Source organism: Lutra lutra, chromosome 9, assembly GCF_902655055.1.
Source record: "Lutra lutra chromosome 9, mLutLut1.2, whole genome shotgun sequence".
NCBI lineage: Eukaryota > Metazoa > Chordata > Mammalia > Carnivora > Mustelidae > Lutra > Lutra lutra.
This window is the reverse complement of record NC_062286.1, coordinates 46,660,651-46,688,362: the sequence shown is the minus strand read 5'-3', so window position 1 is coordinate 46,688,362 and position 27,712 is coordinate 46,660,651. Positions and strand designations below refer to the sequence as shown.

The 27,712-nt window shown below is 36.2% G+C and overlaps 1 long non-coding RNA gene across 1 annotated transcript in view; it reads left to right on the top strand.

Moving 5' to 3' along the window:
• Positions 1–532: 532 nt before the first annotated feature.
• The window catches only part of LOC125109952 (uncharacterized), a 74,107-nt gene continuing 46,927 nt past the window's right edge, over positions 533–27,712 (top strand). Inside the window, exons 1-2 of the long non-coding RNA XR_007130393.1 lie at positions 533–599; positions 18,141–18,145. This is a non-coding gene — a long non-coding RNA (uncharacterized LOC125109952). The remainder of the gene's footprint in view (positions 600–18,140; positions 18,146–27,712) is intronic.

Sequence of the window (27,712 nt, the reverse complement as noted above, 5' to 3'; positions counted from 1 at the left end):
TGCCTTCTGGTCAAGCATTCTATTTCTAAACAACCAAAATATGCATTAGGAAAATGAAAAACTGCATTATGAATGGATGTGATGTCTCACATCCATTCATAGGAGCTTCCCGGGTGAAACTCCAAACTGGCTGACTACCCAGCGGGCAAGGAGAGGCTGTAGAAAGAAACAGACCACTCCAGATTGGGAGATGGCGGGCTCCATAAGCAAGGGAACTCACCAGTGAGGCTCGTCTTGAGTGGCTGCAGGTAGAGGGGGTTCTGCACTCATCTGCCAGATTCGTAAAAGTTTACATAGAGGGTTTAAGGATGCAGTCCAGCCACACAGCCCAGGGAGTCTCAACAGCGCATTGCTCTGGCCAGTAAGGTTGTTTCCGTTAAAAAGCGGCTCCCGCCGGCGTGGGAATGGTGGGTGGAACCAACATTCCATGCACAGGGCCGGAAATGAGGAACCTCCAATAGCCAGGGTCCGGCTTTCGGTCAACGGGTGGTCGAGGTGGTCAATCTGAACAACACGTCACTCTCTGGAGGCGATGTCCTTGAGGCAGCCCCAGTGTGGGAACGGTACCCTGAAGATGCTTTCCAAGGACAGGACAGGAGGTGAGGACCCCTCCCATCATGAGTCCGGTTCACAGGGTCACCCGGCGGTCCACGTCCTCTCGAGACCTACCCAGATGGTGAGTTTGTGGCTATATGTATGTGGAACACTTCACAAGCAGCAGAAACAAAATTATTGCTCTAGGCAACAACAGTATGACGAATCTCAAACCACATATGGAACAAAGGATCTAGACACAAAGTAATTCCATTAAATAAATATAGAAATAGCGAAGTTATTTTGTGGTGGCAGAAATATGAATAGTGCTTACTGTTGGCAGAGAAAGATGTAGTAACAAGAAAGGGAGCACAGTGATTACTTGTGATACTGGGAGCATTCTGCTTCCTCATTTGGATAGTGGTGACCTGGGTGTGTGTATATTTCATGAAAATTCTAAAACACTTACATAAAGGATATTCACAGAAATTTTTTTCAAGCGTCAGTTTTAAATATCATGATGACCACAAAATATTTTCATTTTTTATGCAAACCTTTATTCTGCTATCACTAAAAATCGTATTTGCAAAAAATACATATACATTAAATGCAAACATTTAAATATTAAGGAAATGATTAACATATATAATCCAATTATATACACCATGTGGGGAAAAATGACTAAAAAGACATACATCTAATTTAAATGTATTATCTACAACTTTCTTGTGTTACTTTTTTTTTTTTAAGATTTTATTTATTTATTTGACAGAGAGAGATCACAAGTAGGCAGAGAGGCAGGCAGAGAGAGAGGAGGAAGCAGGCTCCCTGCTGAGCAGAGAGCCCGATTCGGGGCTTGATCCCGGACCCTGGGACCATGACCTGAGCCGAAGGCAGACACTTTAACCTGCTGAGCCACCCAGGCGCCCCTATGTATTACTTTTAAATTAGTGGGATATCTTAATAATGGAGTATAAACCAATTGAGTTTAATTAATAACTTATTTGATCATCTAAACCCAGTATGTTGTGGAAGTAAAAAAATAACTAAAGGTTATTATTAACTGTGTATTTCTAAACTGCTTCATATCATTGGGTGGCTTTCTGATGTTGGTTTTGTTCCTTTTGTTTTGTTTGGGTTTGTTTTTTTGGTTTATGTTAGTAAAAATTAAATATATCCCATTATTATCATTATTATTATTATTAGCCTGTTTTCCTACAGAAAATAGTAAAAGACCAAGTGTAAGGCTCTGTTTTGTAAGGGGTTCAGTGCTCTGCTTCATTGAATTGAAGGCTTTAGGACTTTTATTCACGTATTTATTGATTCGGTCATGTTTTCCTGTTTTTGTTTGTCCACTGTGGATTTATTAGGATACTGCTCAATGATTGCGCTTATATAATATACAAAGGTTTCTACTTTCCAGAAAGTGAATCAGACAGTTGGTAATTGACAATTGCTTTACCTCATACTTACCAACTTAAATGAAATTCAGGAGTTCTTTGGTCATGGCTACCAAAGTCTTAAAACAGTTGCACACTTCTATTATTATGTATTAATGGTTTGTTTGCTCAAATCTACTATTTTTTTTCTAATTTCAAATAAAATCAATTTTGTTTCTGTAGGATAGGAACTTAGTTATTTTATCTTTAGCAGTAACATATTTGATTCATTTGCCCACAGTAATATCTCTAATTTACAGGTGGTTTTTATGTTCATCCAGACATTCTAATTCTGCCCCAAGTCTTTGGGTATCTTTTCCCAGTATTATGGCTATCAAGTTGTTATTGAATTCTATAATTTGCTGACGTGTACTATGAAATGGTTCTCCTAATAGAACAATCCTGATTTTTTCCAAACCAGAACCTTCCTTAGCTCACATAGAAAGTTTGCTATTTCTTCACTGATACCTCCTGTCTAAGAAAAACATGCAAATATCAAGAAAACAGTTTTAAAGAAAGATGCACATAGACATTAGTTGGCAACACTTAATTTTCTTGAAAGAGAACATTTTTTTTATTTAAATCTCTAATGCAGTGATTCTCAATTAATTTTAGAAGGATTGGGTTTAACCCATTATACAATTACTATAGAAGAAAGATGACTTCTAGTTTAAAGAGTATTAGAGGGGATCCTGGGTGGCTCAGTTGATTAAGTCTCTGCCTTCAGCTCAGGTCATGATCCCAGAGCTCTTGTATCAAGGCCCCACCTCAGGCTCCCTGCTCAGCGGGAAACCTGCTTCTCCCTCTCCCTCTTCCACTCCCACTGCTTGTATGCTCTCTCTTTCTCTCCCTGTCAAATAAATACCTAAATAAAGTCTTTAAAAGGAAATAAATGAAGAGTATTAGAAAAACTCTGAAATTTAAGGAATGGATTTACACTTAAATCTTATCAAAGTAATTCAGATTTCTGAATCTCCAAAATAATATGTCTGTTTGCTTTTCTATAGAAATAGTATACATATAAAGAAAAGAGAAGCAATATTGAGGTTAATGGTGACTATATAAGAAATCCTCCTTAAGCCACTGCCTTCGGCTCAGGTCATGATCCCAGGTCCTGGGTTCGAGCCCCGCATCGGGCTTTCTGCTCAGCAGGGAGCCTGCTTCCTCCTCTCTCTCTACCTGCCTCTCTGCTTACTTGTGATTTCTCTCTGTCAAATAAATAAATAAAATCTTTAAAAAAAAAAAAAAAGGGGGCGCCTGGGTGGCTCAGTGGGTTAAGAAATCCTCCCACAAAAATAAACTTTATAATTAAAGACAAGAGATATTGGCCAACCAGTAAAGAAACTGTATTTCAAAAGAAAAAAAAAGCTATAGGGCACCTGGGTGGATCAGTTAGTTAAGTGCCCACCTTTGTTCAATGCAGGTTATGATCCCAGGGTCCCAGTATTGAGCCCCCAGTCGGGCTCCCTACTCATCAGGTAGCCTGCTTCTCTCTCCCCCTACCACCCTAACTGCCCCCCCACCCTGGGCTGTCTCTCACACACTGTTTCTCAAATAAATAAAATCTTAAAAAAAAAATCTATAGGAAACAAACATGATGACTGAAGACAACTAATGGAAAGAACCTAGAAGTTTGAATATTTTGCACTTTAAGTATGATATAATGATCTTAGAATTTAGGTCACTTAACTACCTCCCTTTACTATATTGTTTTAAAATATACTTGTCTACCTACATTGAGAACCACCTGAGACAACTTTATTGTTCTTTTTGTTTTATTTTGTTTTGTTTTGTTTTGTTTTTTAGAGAGAGACTGGGGGGAGGGGCAGAGGGAGAGGGAGAAAGAGAATCCCAAGCAGACTCCCCACTCAGCGCAGAGCCCAAACAGTGCAGAGGAGGGCTCAATCTCAGAACCCTGAGATCATGACCTGAGCCAAAATCAAGAGTCAATGCTTAACCACCTCAGCCATCCAGGTACCTCTATGGTTATTGATCTTAATTTTTCAAGCATAATTTTTAAAATTCAAGAGGAGAAGACAAGTCTTGTATTTACCTATATATTTACCCATTTTGTTGCTCCTCCTCCCTCTTCATGTTCCAAATTTCAGCATGTGCTATCTTGATAGTTAGTGGTGTCTGTTATCTTTTCTCATTCAACTTGAGATTTTCCTGGTTTGGGGTTTGACAAGTAATTTTATCTTAGATGCTTTGACAATTATATTTTGAAATTTTGTTTCTGTTTAAATACTCTACTTTAGAAGGTCATCAACCTATTTAGGATAAAACTGCATTTTCTAGCCACTTTTTGTAGGAGAGGGTTCAGTTGTCACTCTAGTTACACAAAACTTTTGTAGTGCTAATCTAGTCCACCCTATTTGTGTGCTACTCCGAGAACAACACTTCACCCACACAGTCTCTGAAATAGTGAGGAGGCGGCAGGGAAGGGATCTCTGCTTTTGTTTGTGCAGGGTAGAGATGGTTTTTGGGGATTCACCATGCAGTCTCCATGGCCTCTGTGAGATGAGGGGTGAGAGGGACACCACCTCATTATTACATGGCAGAGTTAAAAGAGAAGGCTCCATGCACAGACTCTGCCAAGGAGAGATGCCACCTACTTATTGCAGGGAAAAGTTGAAAGACAGGATTCTGTTCACAGACTTTGTACCAAAGTGTTTGATGGAAAAGAGGAGGAACGAGGTCATCATCTTTAAATTATTAACAGTGGTCATTATGACCAAATCAACTGGTGCATTGAGGAATAAGTAGAAAGAGTCCTTTATCCGCTGTGTATGTTTGAGAGCTAGGTAGTGAGTGGGGAAGAATTCAACGTGCACCAAATTTGAGTAAACCAGAACACCACTCAAGACACATGTCATGATAGTGAGAGCTTTATGAGCTAAGATCACAAGGAGAACCAAGTCTAAAATATATTTTCTTGGGGCGCCTGGGTGGCTCAGTGGGTTAAGTCTCTGCCTTCAGCTCAGGTCATGATCTCAGGGTCCTGGGATCGAGCCCCACATCTGGCTCTCTGCTGAGCAGGGAGCCTGCTTCCCCCTCTCTCTGCCTGCCTCTCTGTCTACTTCTGGTCTCTCTCTGTCTGTCAAATAAATAAATAAATCTTTAAAAAAAATAAAATAAAATATATTTTCTTTTAAAAAAAACTGGCACTCAGCAGTGAGGTGCACAGCTTTTTGTTTTTTTGATATATTTTATTTCCCAAAAAGTGGTAAGTGATCAGTTTTTCCACTATTAATCTTGTTTCCTTCTTACTCCAGATACCTGTATGGGTATCTATCCTAGTAGAAGCACATTTATTTGTTGTGTATGGACTATTTTAAAAAATATAGACCCCTAACCAATATCACTCTCCATTTTATGGGCCACTCAGTAGGAAATAGGCCATCACTAAGTGAGGGAAGGAGACTTTGGACTGACAGTCTTTGTGATAAATCCTATGTTGAAGAATCCTATTTGTTAGTTTCTTGCATAAATACTTTAGTTTATGCTCATAAAATAGTGAGTTTAATATTTTGAATTACTCCCTAAATCAAAAATAAATGATATTAAAGTAACGTGTCTTTGATTTGCTTTTTATATGAGTCACAGAAAAGTGATAATCCCTATGGAAGCCGTGGAAAGAAAAAGGATTTCTGTAATATCTTAATATGTTAAAATATCTATTTAAGATAAAAACCCCAGTGGGGCACCTGGGTGGCTCAGTGGGTTAAGGCCTCTGTCTTCGGCTCAGGTCATGATCTCAGGGTCCTGGGATCGAGCCCCGCATTGGGTTTTCTGCTCAGCAGGGAGCCTGCTTCCCCTCTCTCTCTGCCTGCCTCTATGCCTACTTGTGATCTCTGTCAAATAAATAAATAAAATTTAAAAAAAAAAAAAAACCCCAGGAAGAAAGAGAGAGCAATGATTTAATCACTACTCAGATAATATTTCAAAAATTTCAAACCACATATGCAATGCTCAAGGATTTGAAAATCTGAATATCACCCATTTTTCCTTCAGTTTAGATTGGATGACACGGTCTTCACAATGTTTAAGGAAACAAAATTAATGCTCTTCTAATAGTCTGCATGTTTTCTTTTTAAAAGCTATATTTCCCAAACTTTTTGCAAAGAAAAAAATTTTTTGATTAAAAAATGGAGTCTTGGGTCACCTGGGTGGCTCTGTGGGTTAGGCCTCTGCCTTCAGCTTGGGACATGGTCCCAGGATCCTGGGATTGAGCCCCACATCAGGCTCTCTGCTCAGCAGGGAGCCTGCTTCCCCCTCTCTCTCTCTGCCTGCCTCTCTGCCTGCTTGTGATTTTCTCTCTGTCAAATAAATAAATAAACATCTTAAAAAAAATCGAGTCTTAGAATCATAGAAAAGAAATGTCTATTATATTTTCTGCTGATATCAAGCTATTTTTATTATATTTGTCTCATTTTAAGCTTTTTCAACTACAGATTCATTCAGAAGATGCCTGAGTGGTTCACTCAGTTAAGTGACTGCCTCCAGCTCAGGTCATGGTCCCAGGTTTAGCCCCATGATCCCAGGCCTAGGCTGCTTCTCCCTCTCCCTCTCCCATTCCCCATGCTTACACACTCTCTCTCTCAAATAAATGAAATATTTGTTAAAAAAATTCAGACTCTCTAAAGTGTATTTATAGAAAAACACATATTTCTTGCATAACAATATTTAATATATGAAAATGACACTTGAAAATGTCACAAAGCAAATTTGACTGTATCTGTGTTATGTGCATGTGTACCTGATACATATACATAGATATCAAAGCCTTGAATCTTTGAACTCCTCAAAAGACTCAATAGCTTCAAAAGTTATTACTAGTAAGTTTCAATAACTTGAAAGAAGCTTAAATAAGTAGCACAAAAGATTCACTAATAATTTAAAAGCCTGGCTCATTTAGTGATGGTAAAGGTGACTTAAAAAAAAACAAACAAAAAAAAACAAAACAGTACTTTATTTCATCTTTTATTTCAAGAAACTAAAAAGAGAGAGATCAAAATAGAAACCAGACTGGTTTCTAGTCTCTACTTATTTTTAGTTTAAGTAAATATACATTATAATTCATTTATTCATTTCACATTTTTAAAACAGTTATGGTATTCCCGGCACTGTGTAGGACACAAAGGTGGTACAATGGAGTAGAATGTAATTTACCTAGTTAATAGAAACATTGTGACTATTCACTAAAAGTCTCATAGAATGATTAATCCTTTAAGAGCAGCATCTCCTCTTCTCATCAGCTACTGTGGATGCAGTGATTATTGCCCCATCCTTAAATGGCCTCCTCTAAGTTTTTGCATACCTATAACATTATAAGTAACACTGTAATAGTAATTGTTATTGTTAATTTCTGGATGATACTGACATTTATTATAATAAAAACTATAAATTTATATTGGGGCGCCTGGGTGGCTCAGTGGGTTAAAGCCTCTGCCTTCGGCTCAGGTCATGATCCCAGGGTCCTGGGATCGAGCCCCGCATCGGGCTCTCTGCTCAGCGGGGAGCCTGCTTCCTCCTCTCTCTCTCTCTCTCTCTCTCTGTCTGCCTCTCTGACTACTTGTGGTCTCTATCTGTCAAATAAAATAAATAATAAAAAATCTTTAAAAAAAAACTATAAATTTATACTACTAAAATGTTTACAAACATTATTATTATTATTTCAATGTTGTGGACTTAAAACTAAAGGATATGGGCTAGAACAGTTGAGCCTCTTCTTAATCTGAAAAAAAGAAAAGAAAAGAAAAGTCATCCATCTCTTCCAGAATTTTAACTTACTGACTAGCATGAGCACCTACACAATTGGCAAAACAGAAGCTGGAGAAATATGCCTGCTCTTTATGCCATCTGCTTTAATTTTACCTTGGGAGCCAGTAAAATGCAATGATTGGGGGCACAGGCTGTGAGCCAAATGCCCCAGAGTCATAGCCCATCTCCTCCACTTTTAGCTGTCTGACTTTAGGCAAGTTATATCATCTCTCTGGAATTCAGTTTCATCATCTGTAAGACTGGAATGAAAAAAATTTTATCTATCTTCTTTTGGATTTAGTGGCCTAATACATATAAATGTCCTTGTACTTGGTACCCAGTAGCTACTACTATCTGCTCTCTTGGGCTTCTGTTTTCTTTGCTTTGATACTTCTGCTAATTTTATCCTATTTTTTATTGTTCAGTAACTATTCAATTTTTAACCTTCTTTGTAAGATAGTATGCTTTCTTACTTTCCAGGAATAATATAGTTTCTTTCATCATACTTGGGCATATGTTCTCAGTATGCCATTTTGAACTAGATGTCTGTTCTGGAAAGCCTTACAGTTTTTTGAATTTCCTTTTTATGTTCATATCACTTTGTGTATTACTTTTCTCCCTAAATTTGCCATTATCACATGGCAGGAACCATGCTTGTCCTCTTCTCCAGCCCCAGTGTCTAAGGATGAATCTGGAATATAATAGACATTCAACTTAGAAAATGAGTTAAATGAATAAATTAATTAATATACTGAAGAATAAATGTGTATAAAGATAAACATATATACCTCATCCTCAATCAGAAAAACAGCCTGAGGGAATGGCAGTCCACCACAATCTTTCTGTGTTGGTGGATGTTAGACACCTTTTAGTGGAAATAAGAATGAAATAAACATTAAGGAACTTATATTTATCTCTTCACTTATTTTACTCAACTGACCTATAAGATAGTTTTCTTTATCTTCCTTTCTTCAGATGAGGCATTTATGGCTCAAAGAAATTGTGCTACATAATTATGCTACATTGTGGTGCATTGGAAGGTGGTGGGTGATGAAGCCTATATGCCAGTCAGTCCTCATATAACTCACTCATGTCTACAACCCACAGTGAAAATCACAGTCAAAGGGATCTTTCTGGGTTTTCAAAGCATCTCCAAACAGCGTCATCCCTGCCCTAACAGAAAAGGACTGCCTTCAAGCTTTGTTTCTTATATCAGAATATGTTTCAATATAGTTTTAACTTTGGAAATAAATGAAAACCACCCAAATAAGGACAATCAAAGGCAGATTATTCAAAGCTTGCAATACCACAAAAACAGGCTCCACCACACTTGTATTTGGCAGAGACTGAAAGGCAGTCAAAAGAGTGGGACAGCTTTGTAGTTGAAAAAGAAAGTCTTTAGGTATTCCCTGATTGGAGGCTCTTGGCATGGGAATGCTGTAGTGGACTAAATAGAGGTGGGGTGTCTTATGCAGTAGGTTACAAGTGCATTGTTTGCCTTTCTCCAATTGGTCCTATAAAATGGTGAAAAAATTACACATATTATCAGTTATTAATTAAGTCCTAGTCTCTTGGGACTAATTTCTACAAAGTCTATTTGGCTTTCTGAACTGGGCTAAAACAGATAATAGGTTGGCTTCCTGATTGCTAATTGCTGTTAAGTTGTAATGCAGACTTCTATTTTCATGTATTGTCTGGTTATTGTTCATTTGTATATCCAGTCTCTTGTTATGCTTATCAGGAAAAAGCAAAAGATAAATAAGAGTGATAAGAACATGGCACTGGAATTTTCAAGTAATGTGAAAAATGGAGTAGAAGATACTAATCATCCATAGGGATGATCTAAAATGACGTATTAATATGATATCAAAAAGGGTTTGGCTCTGTATTATAAAATAAATCAGTTAATATCCCAAGAGGTTAAAAAAAAGTGGCTTATAGTCATGAAAATTACAAAACTTAGAACAGTAGACTACCATGAGGAAAGCAAATCCAATTACACCATTAAGCAGGAACAAGAACAAAATCATGGCCTTGAAGGATTGATGCCCACATATTGGAGTTTGGGATAATAAGGTATGAAGAATCTATTATTCTAACAAGTAGGTACAGACGGACTAAAAAGTGGCTATTGTATTATGATGATATGTGAAACTGAGGTGAGACAATTAGGGGCAAAAAAGGGGATCAGTGGTTAGAGATGAAGAACAGCAATTTAGGAAGTCCATGAAATGAATGACAGAAAGTGACTTGATCAATGACAGAGATGGGGATTTATATTAAACACCAATAGTTGAGAGGTAGGGGCTGCAGACATACTACAAAATTACGCTTTGGAAAGCCGAGCCAATGTATTGAGAAATCAGTGGTAGCTCAGCTTTTGAAAGTTCTGGCAGTTCTGGCAAGTGTGAGGTAGGGCAATAAAACTGTGGTTGAAAATCCAATATAGTAACTTCAGAAGCAGCAGGTTCCAATAATGACAGAGGGTAAAGATATTAGCCCCATTTTATATATATCAAAATAGTGGCAATTTCCCTGTCTGAAATGGCAGCATCTCCTTGGCTCCATGTTTGTTCACAGTTCTCAGAGACTTTCAGAATTTTCAAAATTTCTGTCAACCCCTGTAACAGTCTCAACTCCCATGTTATCTCAGAGTAATTTTCTCACAATTGACCAATCAAGGGGAGTTTGGTTGCCAGAGGATTTTAGAGATGTGTTAGGAAATATAGTCAGAGTATTCCTGGACTTATAGTGTGGAGTCCTCTTTGGTCACATGGCCAGGATTTCTCGACTCCAATGTAGGAAGTAATAATGAGTCTGTAAGAAAAATGAGTAAGAATTTGTCAAATTTGCATTATCAATAACATCCAGAGATCTTGACAGAGTCATATCTCTCAGTAACATCAATAGCCTTAGGTACTGGGTATTTAAAAGTATGTGAATTCGATTTGATGCTTCACATATCTGAGGAACAGTTGTGTGGGTGGCACGGAGTTAGCCATAGAGGACATGATGTTGAAAAAGAAATGTAGCTTATTTCCTCCTAGAACTAAAATCCCATAGGGAATGCCATTATATTTCTTAGTACAAGAATAATTTAGACTAGATATAGAAAATTAAAAATTAAAAGTTTAAAAAGCATGCAAATATGACCCAGCTATACAAATTGTACAACTGAAATTTAATTCTTTAAGCTACTTATTATTGAACATATATTGAGAAAATGTATCTGCATCAATATGTATTCATCTGTGATACAGCCTGTGAGAGTGTGTTTATCTGGTTTATAGACAATTTTAAAAGTTTATACAAAATGGAATTCATAGTTTTAAATGTTTCCATTGTTACTCAATGAATACTCAATAAATATTTTTAAAAAGGCTAGAAAATTACAAACAAACTGGGTTAAGATAAGGAAGAAAAAATTAATAGGTAAAAGCAGAAATTATTTTTAAAAGAAAAAAGTGAAAGAAATAAAGAAAACAAGGACCTGGTATCATAACACAATGCTAATCAAGTAGAATTTTTAAAAATATAACCTACTGTAGCTGATCATGAGAATCAGGGAAAAATTATGAATAAACCAGATAAATTATATGGATTTATGCTAACACCTATACTACACCATCTCCATGATTTCATGATTCCACAGAAGAGCTGCCGTTACTCCTAGGTTTTTATTTATATGAGTGAAAAATATGGGTATTTTCCAGGGGAACAAACAAAAAGAAATCACAGACATTATTTTAAAAATCAGAAAATCAAAGGATGCAAGAACTCATAGGATTCTATGGGACTAAAGAACTTATCAGTGTGAGAAGAAAGGCTCAACCCGATATTATGCTCAAACATAATGTGTTAGCAAAATAAGTTTGGGTGACCACATCTCATTACCCTTTTCTTCTTTTATCCTAACTAGAAACCAATGCTTCACAGTCATGGTAAATACAAAGAAGTGCATATAACTGAGAATGGCTATGTGTAGCATTGAGGGGAACAGCAGACAAAGTTATTCCAAGCAGTTATTGTCAGGGCAGAATTTTAACGAAGATTCCCATAAATTCTATAACTCTAAGCAAGTGTTTTGTGCGTAATGTGGAACTTTAGGAAAATAAGAAAGACATCTTTTCTTTAGTATAGGAATGATATTTTCTGTGAATGCTTGATTTCCAAAGGGACTCTGAGAACAGAATAGTTCATTTTATGATCTCTTCTTTTTTCATGGAACCACACTAAGTAAACATATATCAATCTGAATAAGAACAGTAAATAGCAATTGTTTCCATATCTTTCCCTTGAGGCTAACAAAGAAAATAGAATAAATTGTCTAGCAATCAACAAATCATAACTAGATCTTACATTTTTATACTGTTTTTGGGAAATGATAAACTTTGCCTTGTGCTGTTAATGACATAGAATTATTCCTTAATGATGAATTCATAAATCAAATCTTTGGAAGATTTTTTAAGCCATTGTTAATAACTGTTTAGTAGTAAAATTGTTGTAATGACACAAGGTTGAAATCCAAATTAATATGACCCAGGAACTTAACAACCAATTAATAAAACATGACAGTATTTCCTATGGTCCTAAATCCACTGGAAAAGTTACAATTTTTTGAGGTCATTCATTGTAATTAGTAGTGTCCGTAATATACAGCATACTAAATTTGTATCCATACATATCTATACATCTTATATACATACATATATACATAAAGTATACTTAGGCATATAAGCACACATCTTTGTATATTGAGTAAAGAATAGTAGCTATTATTAAATGTTAGGTAATTTGATCAAAATCAAAGAATTCCAATCATTTTATGTTTGCCTTTTTCAACAAAATATACAAAAAAAAATTCTGTAGAATTGTCCAGGCTTTATAATTATGTTTTAAGATATAAAAACTAGTATGGGCACCTGGGTGGCTCAGTCATTTAAGCATCTAACTTTGGTTGCAACTCAGGTTATGTTCTCGGGGTCAGGAGCCCCTGAGATTGAATCCTGCTTCAGGCTCCCTGCTCCACTTCAGTAGCATGCTTAAGATTCTCTCTCTCCCTCTCCCTATGCCTCTCTCTCTCTCAAAAATAAATAAATAAATGCATAGCAGCAATGGCCACAGTTGCCAAACTGTGGAAAGAACCAAGATGCCCTTCAATGGATGAATGGATAATGAAGATACCGTACATATGTACAATGGATTATTATGCCTCCATCAGAAGGGATGAATACTGGGTCACCTGGGTGGCTCAGTGGGTTAAGCCTCTGCCTTTAGCTCAGGTCATGATCTCGGGGTCCTGGGATCAGGCCCCGTGTCGGGCTCTCTACTCAGCGGGGTGCCTGCTTCCCCCCCTCTCTCTGCCTGCCTCTCTGCCTACTTGTGATCTCTGTCAGTCAAATAAATAAATAAAATCTTAAAAAAAAAAAAAAAAAAGAAGGGATGAATACCCAACCTTTGTATCAACGTGGATGGGACTGGAAGAGATTATGCTGAGTAAAATAAGTCAAGCAGAGTGAGTCAGTTATCATATGGTTTCACTTCCTTGTGGAGCATAAGGAGTAACACGGAAGACATTGGGAGATGGAGAGAAGAAGTGCTTTGGGGGAAATCGGAAAGGGAGAAAAACCATGAGAGACTGTGGACTCTGAAAAACAAACTATGGGTTTCGAGGGGGTAGGGGAGTGAGCCTGGTGGCGGATATTATGGAGGGCATGTATTACATGGAGCACTGGGTGTGGTGCATAAACAATGAATTTTGGAACACTGAAAAATAAAGTTAAATTTAAAAAGTAAATAAACAAAAAAGACTAAAAAGGGGAAGGAGGGCTCTTTCATTGTTCTGTATTCCAAGGCCTAACCATAGTTAGCCATAGTCCTCCCATTTGATCCTCCTCAGAGGATATTGTGGGAGCAAAATATAGTGTGAATATTAGGTGCTTCGAGTATGAAAAGTAAATTAGCTGACACTGTGGAGGACGGAACCAAAATTGGAGTTTCCACAAAGATTCCTACTTAAGTGCAATCACTGGGGAAGGAGGACCCTTAGAAGATGGGAAGGACCACTTAATTGGACCTTGCAAAATTCTGTCTTGGGTAGCTCTGTTAGAGGTCGGGCGGCACAGGAAGAGGGACAGTATCTAGAAGGAAGGCAATGATATCCAGGGCCTTTCCTGATCAAGAATGGAACTCCTTCTAGAACAGGTGCTCTCTTTATGATTCTGGGAATATTCAAGATGGGAAGAAAGCCCAGAATGACTGACAATGGACTTCTTTCCCAATCCAGGCATTTATATATGGTTGAGACAGACTGAATATGATTAAAGCAAATCAAATTCAATTTGAACAACTCAATTACAGAGAATTTTATGCCTGTTACTCTAGGAAGATGGAATTTTGACAGAAAGTGTTCCTCTACTTATCAAGCTCTTATATAGTATAAAATTTTGGTAGTATAATTGCTCTGATTTACTGAGTGCCTCCCCCTGTCTGATGATACACATATATCTGTGCATATATACATATATACATATATATCTCATCCTCCCTGTGGTATAGGAAGCATCTTTGTTTTACTGAGGTCCAAAGAGTGCTACATAACAAGTCACCCCAAAACTTAGTGGCTTAAGAGAACAATAGACACTTTATTCTCTCTGTTGAATTCTGTGATTCAGAAATTCAGCGAGCTCAGCTGAACAATTTACAACTTGGATCTCTCATCCAATTATAGCTAAAGCATGGCTAGATCTAGAACTATAGTATACCATTCTAGCAGGGCTGTCCAGGTGCCTCTTTCTCCTCATGAAGTCTTAGAGTCTCTCTACCTGTGATTCTTCAGTGTTGTCTCTTATGGCAAAGATTTCAGCTTCTCTACAATGTGTCAGCATGACAGTGCAGTCAAATTGCATACAAGGCAGCTAAACCTTTCAAGAGTGAGTATGCAAGCAAAACAACAAAGAAACTGCTTTGCCTTTCTCTGTTGCTCAAAACCATCACAAAGCCTTGCTTATTTTCAAGGGAGGGGATATAAATCCTTCTTGATAGAAGAAGTACAAAAGAATCTGTGGATATATTTTTAAAGTGCCACAGGGAGTACATATAACACATAGAAAGCAAGTTGGAGACCCCAGGTCTTTAAGAATCCAGGGCTCTTCTAAGCCAAGCATTTCTCTTTAGTGTGACCAACTCAGATACAACATAAAATAAAAACTCTAGATAAAAACGTAACTTCTTGGTAATAGGTACAATTGGAACATTTTCCTTATTAAGTTTTAAAAAAAAATTTGCCAAAATTTTGTTGGCAAAATAGTGCAAGTTGTAGAATTAACACAACATTACATAACCAAGTTTTGTCTTTGTTATCCAAAATAACATATTAGGAATTCAATACGTATGTTCTGAATTACAGGGTAATTTATTAAAAGTTTTAACATAAAAGGTCTCAAAATACGTTGTTCTTCTGTTCCTGCCATTGTCTAGTTCTATTCTTTCCAGTTGTGCATTTGATTTCCTATTTCTTTTCAGTCCCTAAAAGATGCAGCATTGAAATCACTCCTTTGTATTCTCTGCCTTTGTGATTAATGGCAGTTTAAGTTGGCACACAGCCACAATAAGTAATAGAATTTAATCTCACTATAAATTTTTAAATTGCAAAGGTGAAACAACAGAAGACCCCCTTTGTGGGAGAGCAATGTCAAACAAATGAATGATTTCTCCACAGTTAAAAAGTAACTCAGTAATGAGTATTTGTCATTTCTTGTCAGAGGCAAGCATGTGAGGCATTCTGGAGTAATTTACAAACTTGTTCATTCCTACCCATTGTACACTAACTACTCCTTCAGTCTCTTCTTTCTTGCCCAATAGAATAGAACAATAACTTTAACCTGGCCTCTGTTATTTCTTCTCTTAACTACCATGCATATAATTATCTGCATTGGAGTTTTCTTTTGAGACTCTTATTTTTTCTTATAGAGAAAGCATATGACAGTCATTTTTTGTTTTTATGCTTATAAACTTTATATTTCCTTTTTTGCAACCTGTTATGCCTCACTTCATTTTAACCCTTGATTTTTTATTCTTGAGAATGCATTGCTAGATTGAGAGGTGTCATTTACTTCATGGGAGGCACAGAAATGTTACTTACCTAATAAAAGTATAGTTAAAACTACATGGACTTTGAAGAAATATGGTGTAAAATCATGTGAGAACATAATGCATAGTGTTATGGCAGTTATACAAAAATATGTATAAATGTGGGTAAGTAGTAAACATGATATGCAAATTCAAAAGAAATTTTTAGGAACACATTTATTAAAATGATGGACTCTAGTAGCACTACTCACATTTCATAGATAAGGACATAATTTCACAGATCCATAGATAGATCATACCATAATATCACAGCACAATTATTAGGAATAAGGACAATTTACAATGAATATTTAATTTTGTAGTGGTTGATTGACTCCTGGGGACATGACCCATTCTAAAGATGGAAAACTAAAAATCAGAAATCCAATTTATGACTAACATTGATATTTTTCCTATAGTATTTGTGAGGTCATAGAAGATGGTATATATCTTCTACATATGTGCATAGAACACAGACATATCAGTTAACTTTTCCACCCTATGTGACTCTTAACTACTAGTGGAGAAGGAAGTGCAAGTAACTGCACAGGTCAATAAAAATAGAAAAGATGGAGACAGTATGGCATAAGATACAAGTAAGAAAAGTACTTTAAAACATAGATTTATGAAAAACTGCATCTTATTGTTAAACAAACAAAAAGCCCTTGAATCAGAACACTAGTGGGAATTATGAGTAATGGTGTCCTCCCCTACTCAGCAAGAACAATTTGAGGGAATGAGAGAGAGGGACACCACAGCATAAGTGTGTAAAGGTTTTCCAAAATACTGTGACTCTCCCAAAGACATACAACTCTTCAAGGGCAAAATTAGTGAATAGCTGAGGTATATGACCTCTAGTGTCTTGCTCATTTTGCTTTGTCATTCTTGAATATCTTGAATATCTTGATATCTTGAAGATATCTTTATCTATCTTCAGTGTAGAAGCCATTCCAGTATTTTATACACAGGAAACAGGAAATGACAAATTGAGTAAATGATTCCTGAACATAAATGATTCTGTACACATGCACAGGCACACAGAGAGAAAGAGACAGAATCAGGCAAACAGAAAGAGAGATTCAGTTTTTGATTTCTGTTTAAGGAGCTACTGTATATTTTATAGTAAGTGTATTTTGCATTTCCAAATAGAAATATTGTGGCTAGATTTACATATCTCTTAACTAAATAATTTTGCTTGACAAGGGATTCAGTTATATTTGTAGTTGTATCTTTAGATTAACTGTATCTAGGGTATATACTGGCATATAGTAGGTGTTCAAGACACAGTGGCTAAACTAACAAATGACACATAGTATTTACACTTACGCATTGAATTTCACAAAATGTAGAATTATTTGCAAAGATAAATTGCCACTGTAGGCAGAACCTATGACATGTGCCTGGACAAGTTTTACTGTCAGGAGGCACTTGCCATTACTCTGCATCCCTCCTTGTGTTTTGTCAAAAGCATTGTAAAGGCATAGCTCCCCCTGGATAACATAGACATAGATTGACAACCAAATTACATGAGGAAGCATGGGTATACCTATTACCTATTGTTGTAAGACAAATTACCTCAGAATTCATGACCTCAGCTTAAAACAAATGTTTATTTTCTCAAACATTTCCTGAGGGTCAAAAATCCAAGAGGGATGGGTCAAAGGAAGTGAGAATTTCAAGCTTCTGGTTAAGGAATGAACAAGTCGAAGGGATGAAAGGCACAGTATAGGGAATATGGCCAATGGTATTGTAACAGCGTTGTATGGTGAAGATGGTAGCTGCACTCTGGTGAGCTTTATAAAGTATAGAGTTATTAAATCACTGCATAGTACACCTGAAACTAATGTAATGTTGTGTGTCAATATCCATCAATAATTTTAAAAAAATATATATAAGAGGAGCCTAACTAGATAATTCAAACTCAGAGTTGGCATGGCTGTTAGCATCGGAAGGGTGGACAAGTGCTAGAGAATTTGCTTCCAAGAGGATAACTCACAGGGCTGTTAGCTCGAGGCCTCGGTTCCTTGCTCAGTATCTTACCATAGGACTATTGCTTAAGTGTCTCTCAGTAGAGTTGCTTGAGTGTCCGTCTGATATGGCAGCTCGCAGGTAATCCAAAAATGAGACTCAAGAGAAAAACATGATTTTTTTTTTTTTGTCTTGGTCTTGGACATCACACATTCTCTTTTCTGCTACATTCTATTTGTTAACAGTGAGTCACTAAATATGACCTGTATTTAGGGGGAGGGGAATTATGCTTCACTTTTTGAAGAGAGGAGGTATTTTTAAATGATCACCTATGGAGGTGTTTTTAAATGATCACAATAGGATCACAAGTTGTGTATCAGATTGTGTTATATGAGTTTCCAAGTTGTGTATCAGATTGTATTACATGTGCATGTGTGTATGTACACATATTATTTTGAAGACTTTTAAAAGAAGATCATTTACATTTTTGTGAGAGGTAGTTGGAAATCTAAATGTAATGATGCCCCACACCAGAAAGGATGCCAAATATATTGAACTTGGCACAGAGGTGAAGAATGAGGAGAAATTTGGCACCAAGACAGAGGAAAGGGAGGAGTCCCCATTAATGAGCATAATAATAAGTGCACATGCAGCTGCACACGTTAACACATCTGCCTCCATTCTTACGCCATGTCCTGGCAGCTGGATTTAGATGACGGTTAGTGGCCACTGCATATTCATCATCACCTTCCAGTTCACCCATACACCAAAAGGAAGTGATAAAATACAAAAGACAAAATCTTTTTTCCATGACTGCTAACAGCTGACTGCACGTCCTCATCATATGCTTTATCCTTGAACCAGCCTCACAGATTGATTGCATGTGTCAGCCCAGCACCTACCACCTACCATTGTGAGCTGCAATTCTGCCAGCAACGATTATAAACACAGGAGGCTGTCTACCTGTAAAATATTCAAAATACACGTAGTTGGCTGGATGAATCTTGTTTAAAATTGCCCGGTGAAACCCTAAACAAGTACCAAAGTAATTTGTAGAGTTACCTGAATATACTACCTACTTTTAAATGCTTTATTTTTGTGAAGTGTCTTCAGGAAGACTAGGCAACTAGTGTCACCAAGTTTAAAATGGGATTTTGTGAGTCTATGAGAATACGGACAGAATAATACTGACCTTAGCAAATATGCACATTTTTTATTTAGTTGTGAATATCTCCCCAGTGTTCCCTGACAGAATTTAACATCATTTCCATTATACTGCTAAAACTTTATTTCTTTTTTATTATTATTGTTTTTATTTAAGTATAGGTGACACACAATATTACATTAGTTTCAAGTGTATAACATAGTGATTCAGCTTCTCTACAAAACTTTGTTATTTGGTATAGGGGTCCAAACTACTGCTGAGTTTTATCTTATAATTAGGGATGTGTGAAGCAGGACAAAAAAATAGAGTCTCACTCACACTATATTGAATATTTCCTGTAAGGGGAAGTACACAAAATTAAGAGTATCACTTTTTATCAACTTTTAAAGGATAAATCAGCCTCTGCCTTCATCTCAGGTCATGATCTCAGGGTTCTGGGATCGAACCCCACATCGGGCTCTTTGCTCAGCAGGGACCCTGCTTCCTCCTCTCTCTCTGCATGCCTCTCTGCCTACTTGTGATCTCTCTGTCAAATAAATAAATAAAATCTTTAAAAAAAATAAAAATAAAGGATAAATCATATTTAACACATTTTGGGCAGATAAGGATACATGGTCAAAATTCAGGACTACTATAAAATATTTCATAATCTGCTTCTGTTGACCTAAAGGAAATTATATAAATCTAAGTGAGATTGATCTTATTTTGGTTTTTTCCTTGCTCCATGATTGTTCACGACTAATATGTGCACAAGTGACCCTTGCATCTTCAGCAGTTCTGTGCATCTGGTTGGGTTGTAGAGTCAATTATATCTTATTGCCCATAATCAGTATGTAGAAAGCCATGGTATAATGAGGAGAATAGACAAGGTTGTAATCTAATTAATTTTTATTCTGGGGGATGCAAATACTTTGGCTGGTTTTACCCTGTAGTGGTAAAGTTGTGTGACTTTGAAAAGATAATTAACCTCACTATATCTCAAGTTTTCATCTATAAATTACTTACCTCATAATTTTGATGTGAAAATTAAATGCAATAATATCTCTAAATGCTTAACTTGGTCCCTGATGTATAGTAAGCATTCAGCAAATAGTATTGTTACTTTTTAAATTTTTTTTTCAAAGATAGTAGGGATTAAGATTGCAGAGAAGAATAGCTAAACAATGACATTTAATAATATGGTTAATCTTTATAGATTTGAGGAGTCTTGGATATAATTTGTTATTTTTACCCTTTAAGTCATTCCTAAGATTCATAGAACTTTAATATATTTGTATATATTCTAAATGCAGTGTGACTCAAATGTTGGCCCACAGACTGGTATAGTCCATAAAAACAAACACATAATTAAATAATTTTTTTTTCCTAAATTTAAAGTTTGTTACTGGTTACAATGAAGAATTAGAAATTGAGAACAATTTTTAAACATGTATATAGCAACCTGACCTTGTCATGTCATTCAAATATGTGATTAGTAGTCTTGTCTTGTTGTACAGGGTATTTTATAAAAGTATCCATCTGTGATATATTGGAAAGTAAGTAAAAACTGATACCTCACCACAGAAATGTAAGAAGTACTTCTCCAGAGTAGACCCAAGGTATTTCCAAGGCCTTTCTCAGAGTGAACCTAAAACCTATCCAGGATCTATAAAGAGTTTAGAATGTACATATGGGTGCCAAAAACAAAAACAAAACAAAACAAAAAACCCAAAACAAAAACAAACAGAAAACCCTCTAATTTAATTTCATTTTTTCAAAATTGTGAAAAATGTAACACAAGGTGCTCCTATTATAAAAATCTAATATCTCAAAGTCTATTACAGAAATCAGTAATTCATTAAGGAAGCAAGAGATAAATGACTGGTTACTGCGTTCAGATTTTCATGAAAGTACAGGTCAGAATCCGCCTAAAAATCACAAGTATCGGGGTGCCTGGGTGGCTCAGGGGGTTAAAGCCTCTGCCTTCAGCTCAGGTCATGATCCCAGGGTACTGGGATGGAGCCCGCATCGGGCTCTCTGCTCAGCAGGGAGCCTGCTCCCCCCTCTCTCTCTGCCTGCCTCTCTGCCTACTTGTGATCTCTGTCTGTCAAATAAATAAATAAAATCTTTTATAAAAATTTAAAAAATCACAAGTATCAGGTTATGAATGGAGCTGGATGTCAATATAAAAGCCTTCTAGGTCAGAGATCCCTACCATTTCCAAGATCTATTATTAAAGAGTCAAGGGTCCTGAACCCACAAACGAGAGAAGTAGAAACACTTGGTTAAAATGGGGAAGTGAATTGCCAAGGACCTGGGAATGTCCTGAAAATTTGCTGTCTATGTTTGATAGATATTAAAGTGCTAGGAATCTGAATAAAGCATTTGCTACCATTCTGCTACTTAAGGCTCTGGGTGTTTTCAGCAAAAATGCGAACTTCATGTTAGCAAGTAAAAAATCAATTTTCTCTAGTATCTCCAAAGCATGCAATTGCTCAGTTCTTATAGCTCCTTTTAGATAGACTTCAATGGTCAATGCACCTTGTTCTCTCCAAGCACTAAATTAAAACTCATTCTTTCTATGTTCAGAGCTATGATTTGAATGTTTTAGTAAGGAAAGTAGGTATGAAAAATTATGTATTAGACAATATAAATGGATTGAAACTGAGTCATGGAGGTCTTTTTAGAGGATCCAGATAGAGGTCATTCAATGCCTTTTCTGAAATGAAGTCCTCAGGGAACTAATCTTCAGCTCAGCTTTATTTTAAGAAATCTAATCCCATTTTTTTCATTTTTGAAAGACATTTCTGTCTGGACTTCTCACCAACGCCTCAAAGTCATCAACATATTTAAACCTAAAATCACTTTCACCTAAACTTTTTCACTGTCCGGAATTTCTCATTTACTGTAGAGTTGACATCCCTTTCTTCTAGCCTTCAGGGTTGACAGTCTCTGAGCATTTGTTTGCTTTTATCACCTTCACTAACCCATGTCTCCTCAGCCACTAAATCTGCCCATTCTTCCTTGGATATAGAACTTTGTCCATACTTTTCTTCCCACTTCTGCTACAAAAACATTAGTTAATGCTCTTATTTCTCTGGACTCTTGACTCTTTCCTGGAGTAATATTTCCTTGTCCTTGGCTATCTCTACATAATAAAAAGGTACTTTTTAAAAAGATTTATTTATTTGGGAGAGAGAGGCGGAGGGGCGGAGAAGAAGGAAGAGAGACAGTCCTCAAGCGGACTCCCTGATGAGCACAGAGCCTGATGTGAGGTTCAGTCCCACAATCCAAATCATGATCTGAGCCAAAACCAAGAGCTGGCCATTCAACTGATCAAAGCATCCAGACACCCTTAAAACCCCATGTTTTATATTTTATGTGTATTTTGTGTGGTGAATGAATTTTGGAAATGAATCATACTGAGATGATGCTTAGTCTGAGAGGACCTGTAAGTTGAAGCTATTAACAGCTGATATTAAATGATGAAGCTTCCTGCATTTGTGAAATTAATTCTTAATACTCAGTTATCAGAGAAGGAAATGGAAACTGAGAAGGTAAACAGCACACAGTAGGGCAGGATACTTCCTGATTCTCTGGAACTATCACTGTCTCTTGGAATTCTTGGTGCTTTGAGGGAGACAGATGTCCAGATGGGCACCATTTTGTGGGGGTGGTAAAATTGAATCCATTGTATGAAGGAAGATTGGGAGCCAGGAAGGAAGAGGTCCTTGTAATAAGTCACAACCTGAAGTAAGACAAAGCATGTAGATTTAAAAATATTCTTTGTATTTATTTCTCTTGCATTGTACTCTCATCCTCAGTAAAAGTAGCTGTCAAGTTGGCAGAGAGTTAGTGTGTGCCATTTCTATGGCTGTAAAGAGCAGTTGTTGAGTAAGTTGTGCTCCCTGGTGGTTGGCCCACAGTAGGTGCAATTAGCCTGTGGGAAAGGAAGCTTCGAAGTCTATGGGAATTTCTCCTTTCTTTACTAGTATTAGAAAAATCCGTTTTCATTTCATTAATTACAGTAATTTTTTTTCACACCCACACAAAAATTATCAATAACTTTTAATTACCTAGAGTAGTGATTTTCAAACTATGTTCTGTGGAGTCTTAAAGTTACATAGTGTGACTTAGGGCCATTTCAGTAGTGGCTAAGAAGGCAGGACTCTATCCTCTAATGCTGCTTTAACCAGCCTCTCTCTCTTTCTCTCTCCCCCAAGTTCTTCCTGCCTCTCTTCTTCTCTCATGGTTTGCAGTTCTACATAAACTTTCTTTTAAAAAGAAGCTTTAAAACTACAAAAAAAAAAAAGGTGCAAGAATAACAAAATAAAAGTTTAAAAACCGTTAACCAAGAGAGTAACAACCAAATTCTTTATTCAGGCATTCATGGGTTATAAATAATATGAAGTAAATATTTCTGGCTTATTTTTTACTGGTTATCTCTTTTAACAGCAGAATTTGATTATTTATACACTCTATAAAACCCTATGTAAACTGTATTATGCATTCTGCTATAAGAGTTTGGATTTCCTGCCTTAGGTTTGTTCACAGTCCTTTTTTACTTGATATGTTCTTCCCCTTAAATTTACTTGGACATTGTTTGTCCTTCCTTGACCACCTCTATCCAATGCAGTCTCTCCCTTCCAATTATATATGCTTTCTCTTGCCACTTTTTGTATACTCTCTTGCTCTTTGCATTAAAGAGGGTGTTACGTAAAAGCATCTTGTAAACTGTAAGTCATTATTACAATTATGTTTTTTTCTCTAATTCGAACTTCAATTACTCAAGACTGGACTTTCAGTTGTCACATATAACTGTCTCTCCTTTTGTTTGATGTTTTTATCTTGGAAGAAAATCAATCTTTTAAAATGCAGACTGTGATAATCAAGCTTTGACTTTCAACCCATATGAACTAATGTTTCAATTTTCCTGAAGTCTGCTATCTTTATCAGAGGTCATGAGCACATCAAATTGTGTTTATGAGGCCTAAAACAAAGGCAAGTCATATGTGTGACCTTCAGTAATATTTAGAATAGAGACATTATTAAAACTACCATCCAAGTTGATACTATCAGTGCCACGTGGGAGAGATTTTACTGTTACTAAAGGAAACAACTAGTTTTCAGTCCTGACTTTAAACAAGAGGTAGTTCTCATGCAAAGGGGTTCATCATATCCTTCTCATGACACAGGAAGTAGTTAACATGGATTCCAATGAAAAAACATTGCTTTTACCACAGAGACCCTAAAAATAAAATATTCTTATCTGAGATCATCACACAGTAGCTCCTGGAATTGTTAGTAGAGTTAAACAAGTAGAGTTTAAAAGTCACCAGTGTTTAGCAATGAGTGCTCCAAAGCAAGAGGCCAATGTCCCAGTACAGACACATGGGACAAGGTGAGGAAGGATATGTAAGACAAATATACCTTTTCCAAACAGAATGCTCCCTAACTAGAATGTCCCCTTATCCAATTATTAAGGGTTATCTCTAATTCCTGGTGAGTGATAACAGACACCAAATTTTCTGCAGATCCTTTATTAGTGGTTATAAATAATTTTAAATAGTAAATGCTATAATTATAGGCATATTTATAGTCATAATTACAGTCACAGTTATAATTGCCATATATTTGTAATTATGATTAAATTTATGATGATAGTTACATTTATAGTTCTTGTTAAACTTGCAACTTCATGTCAGAAAGATCTGTGACTTTAACCACTGAAACCCCAGCACTGAGTTTATCACCTAGAACATAGTAAGTTATGTACAAATACATGTTGAATAAAATTAAGTTTACCAAATAGAAACCTTATTATGCTCAGTATATAATTTTGTCACTCTATAAAATAGAAAGCTGCTCAAGACATTTAGAATATTAATATACAAACAAAAAAATTCCTGTCTGACTGCTTTCATTCTGAGGTTTTGGTCATCCAAATGGACACAGCCATATAAAAATGACCTAGATAAATAATTTGGTCTTATCAAAATCTATATAGTTCTTGAGATGCTACACTTTTGCCCTAAAATTCTGCCCTGAAATCTTTTCTTATGCCACTCCATTATGTCAGGAATTGCTAAAAATAGTTTAAATGAACAAATCATAACACTAATAATATAAATATCAGCATGATTGCCATTTATTAATTTACATGTATTATGGTTTCTCAATGTATGTATGGCAATGCACAGGCACAATTATATGAGCATATTTGTGTTTTTTAATCTACTAAGTGCATTTATACACAGATAGATATAGATATAGACATAGACATAGACGTAGATATAGATATATATTAGTCCTTGGAGAGCATGGAAATTCTGCCCAGTGATATTCCAAAATCCTGGGTTAGGTGAGAAGTCAATATGCCTCCTAAGAACAGTTCTGCTACAGGATGCCTGGGAGCCATTCCTCAGGCATCATCCTGACATATTTCTATATTATTTACAAAGCCATATCATCTGACACAGGGTACTAGGTTGGAAGGAAATGCTTTGTATCCAGGAATCCAGGAGAGAATAAAATCACAGAATAGATACAAAGTTTTGGAAAGAAAAAAAAAAAAAAGTGTAGTATAGGAGAAGGAGAATGCCCTGAACTAAAATTTCCTTGGCACCTTTCCATCTTCATCAGCACTGATGTGAGAATTTAATTTTCTCTTACTCCCACCACAAATTCCAAACTTCCCGGTACTCCCTATATGAAGCATACGTCCTCCTAATATACAGTACTGCATTCATCTAATACATGAATCATCTTATTTAATTCATTTTGAAGGGGTGAGTCTCATTTCCACAGACTTTGTGGTGACGAACAAATGTCTCATTATTTTACTCAAATCAAATAAATCAGACACTAACACTTCATCCTATTAGAATGGTAGGTTGTCTACACTCAGTAACTTTTAAGGAGTTACTTCATCCTTCCTGAAGTTACATATATGTCCCTATCACCACAATAGCTACTAATATCTTCCTTTTCTAAGATGGCATCATCAAAGAGATCTTCCTTGCTTAAAGAGTTGTGTCACTTTCATGATAAGCTTGAGGACAAAATTATTATCCTACCTTGGAGGGATTTCCTTGAATTTTCAAGGTTGTGCCTCCTCACCAGCATCCTGGGCCTGGCATATAGGCCTCTTTGCTCACAGAATTTGAACACCTTAATTCCCACCTGGTCTCTGAAATACCCAACTATTAAATTTCTATTTCTGTCTATTTCCTTCCCTCCGTAAGCATGATGCCTGAACCTTGTCAGACCCACCCAGTCCTACAGGCAAGGATTCCAAAAGGGTCCATCTATCTTCTTGATAGGAAAGGAAGAGACCTGTAAGAAAAAATACATAACACATTAATATTTCAGTTAATTATCTTCCCACATTGCAATTTTTCATGTAGATAGGCAGAATTGTTATTCCTTACCTTTCCTGGCAAAGAAGCAAAAAGGAGTCCCAAGAAAATGCAACATCCTTTTACCTGAACTTTCTGATGAGAAGGAAAAAGATGCAGTTTGCTGGGGTTTTATCTCTACCACAGAAGCTTTTAGCCAAGAGAAAAAGAGGATAATTAAAAAACCAAGGATTTGTCATTTAGTACAATTTAGTTCTACATTGAATCTAGTTAAGAATACTATTTAGGATACCAGTTTGAAATGATAGGAGAGAGAACATATACAAAAGCCCTTTACTCTTAATCCATGTCCCTTTATGTCTATATTAATAGTAATTCTTCACTCAATTAATTTGTTTGTTTTAATAATAGCAATATTATTTTCAAATTTTACATGTACTACTCTCCTCTAAATTTTTTGTTGATGATCATGTTTGAGTAAAAAGAAAGGAAAGGAGTATTTTCTTATCCTTAGAGAGTGTCTAACATCTATGGTAATGTAAATTCTATCTTACTGGAACAACTAATAATAACACTTGTTAATTTATGATTGGAATGCAATCAACCTGGCATTTTAACTTTGGGTATAGCTATAAGTGTCTCTACAAATTTGCAAATATTGAATATTTTCAGTTAACTAAATTTTATTTAATTTCATCCTGGGATAGAGCTGTGGTTTGGCAACTTCTCCAGTGACAATGACAAACTGGAGGAACACAGCCAGCTACGAAATTGCCACTTACTAAACCCCTTGTCAATTCACTTCTGAGTTCTTTGAAAAGAGTGATTTCATAGCCTTTTCTCTACAGTCCTAATGCCCTTTGTAAGATAAATACCCTCCTAAATGGTCACATCTGCTTTCTTTTGGCCCCAAAAATGCTTAGTCAATGAAATAAGCCACCATAGCTACTTTCCTCACTTGACATTAAATCAAATTTTGTGGCAAAGGAACATTGAAGACCAAATTGTGTGTGCTATTCATATAGCTTGGATTACTTCAAAAGTCATTTTATTTTCCCAAGGTCTTTAAGAGCAGTTACTTTCTCATTTATTTATTCATTCATTTATTTCTTATTTATCAACAAATATTTATTAGATGCTTCCTATATGCCAAGCACTATGTTAAGTGTTGTAGATACAAAGATTAATATGTCACGGTTCCTGCTCTCAAACAGTTTGCAGTCTATTATGAGAGACAAATATAACCAAAGAATGATAAGTACAGTGGGATTAGAGGGGTGAAGGTAAAAGTGATAGCAGGAAGGGAGAGAAAACTGTGATTAACTTTCCTAGGGTCCAAGGATATCAGGAAATGTTTCACAGATAAAAACCCTCTA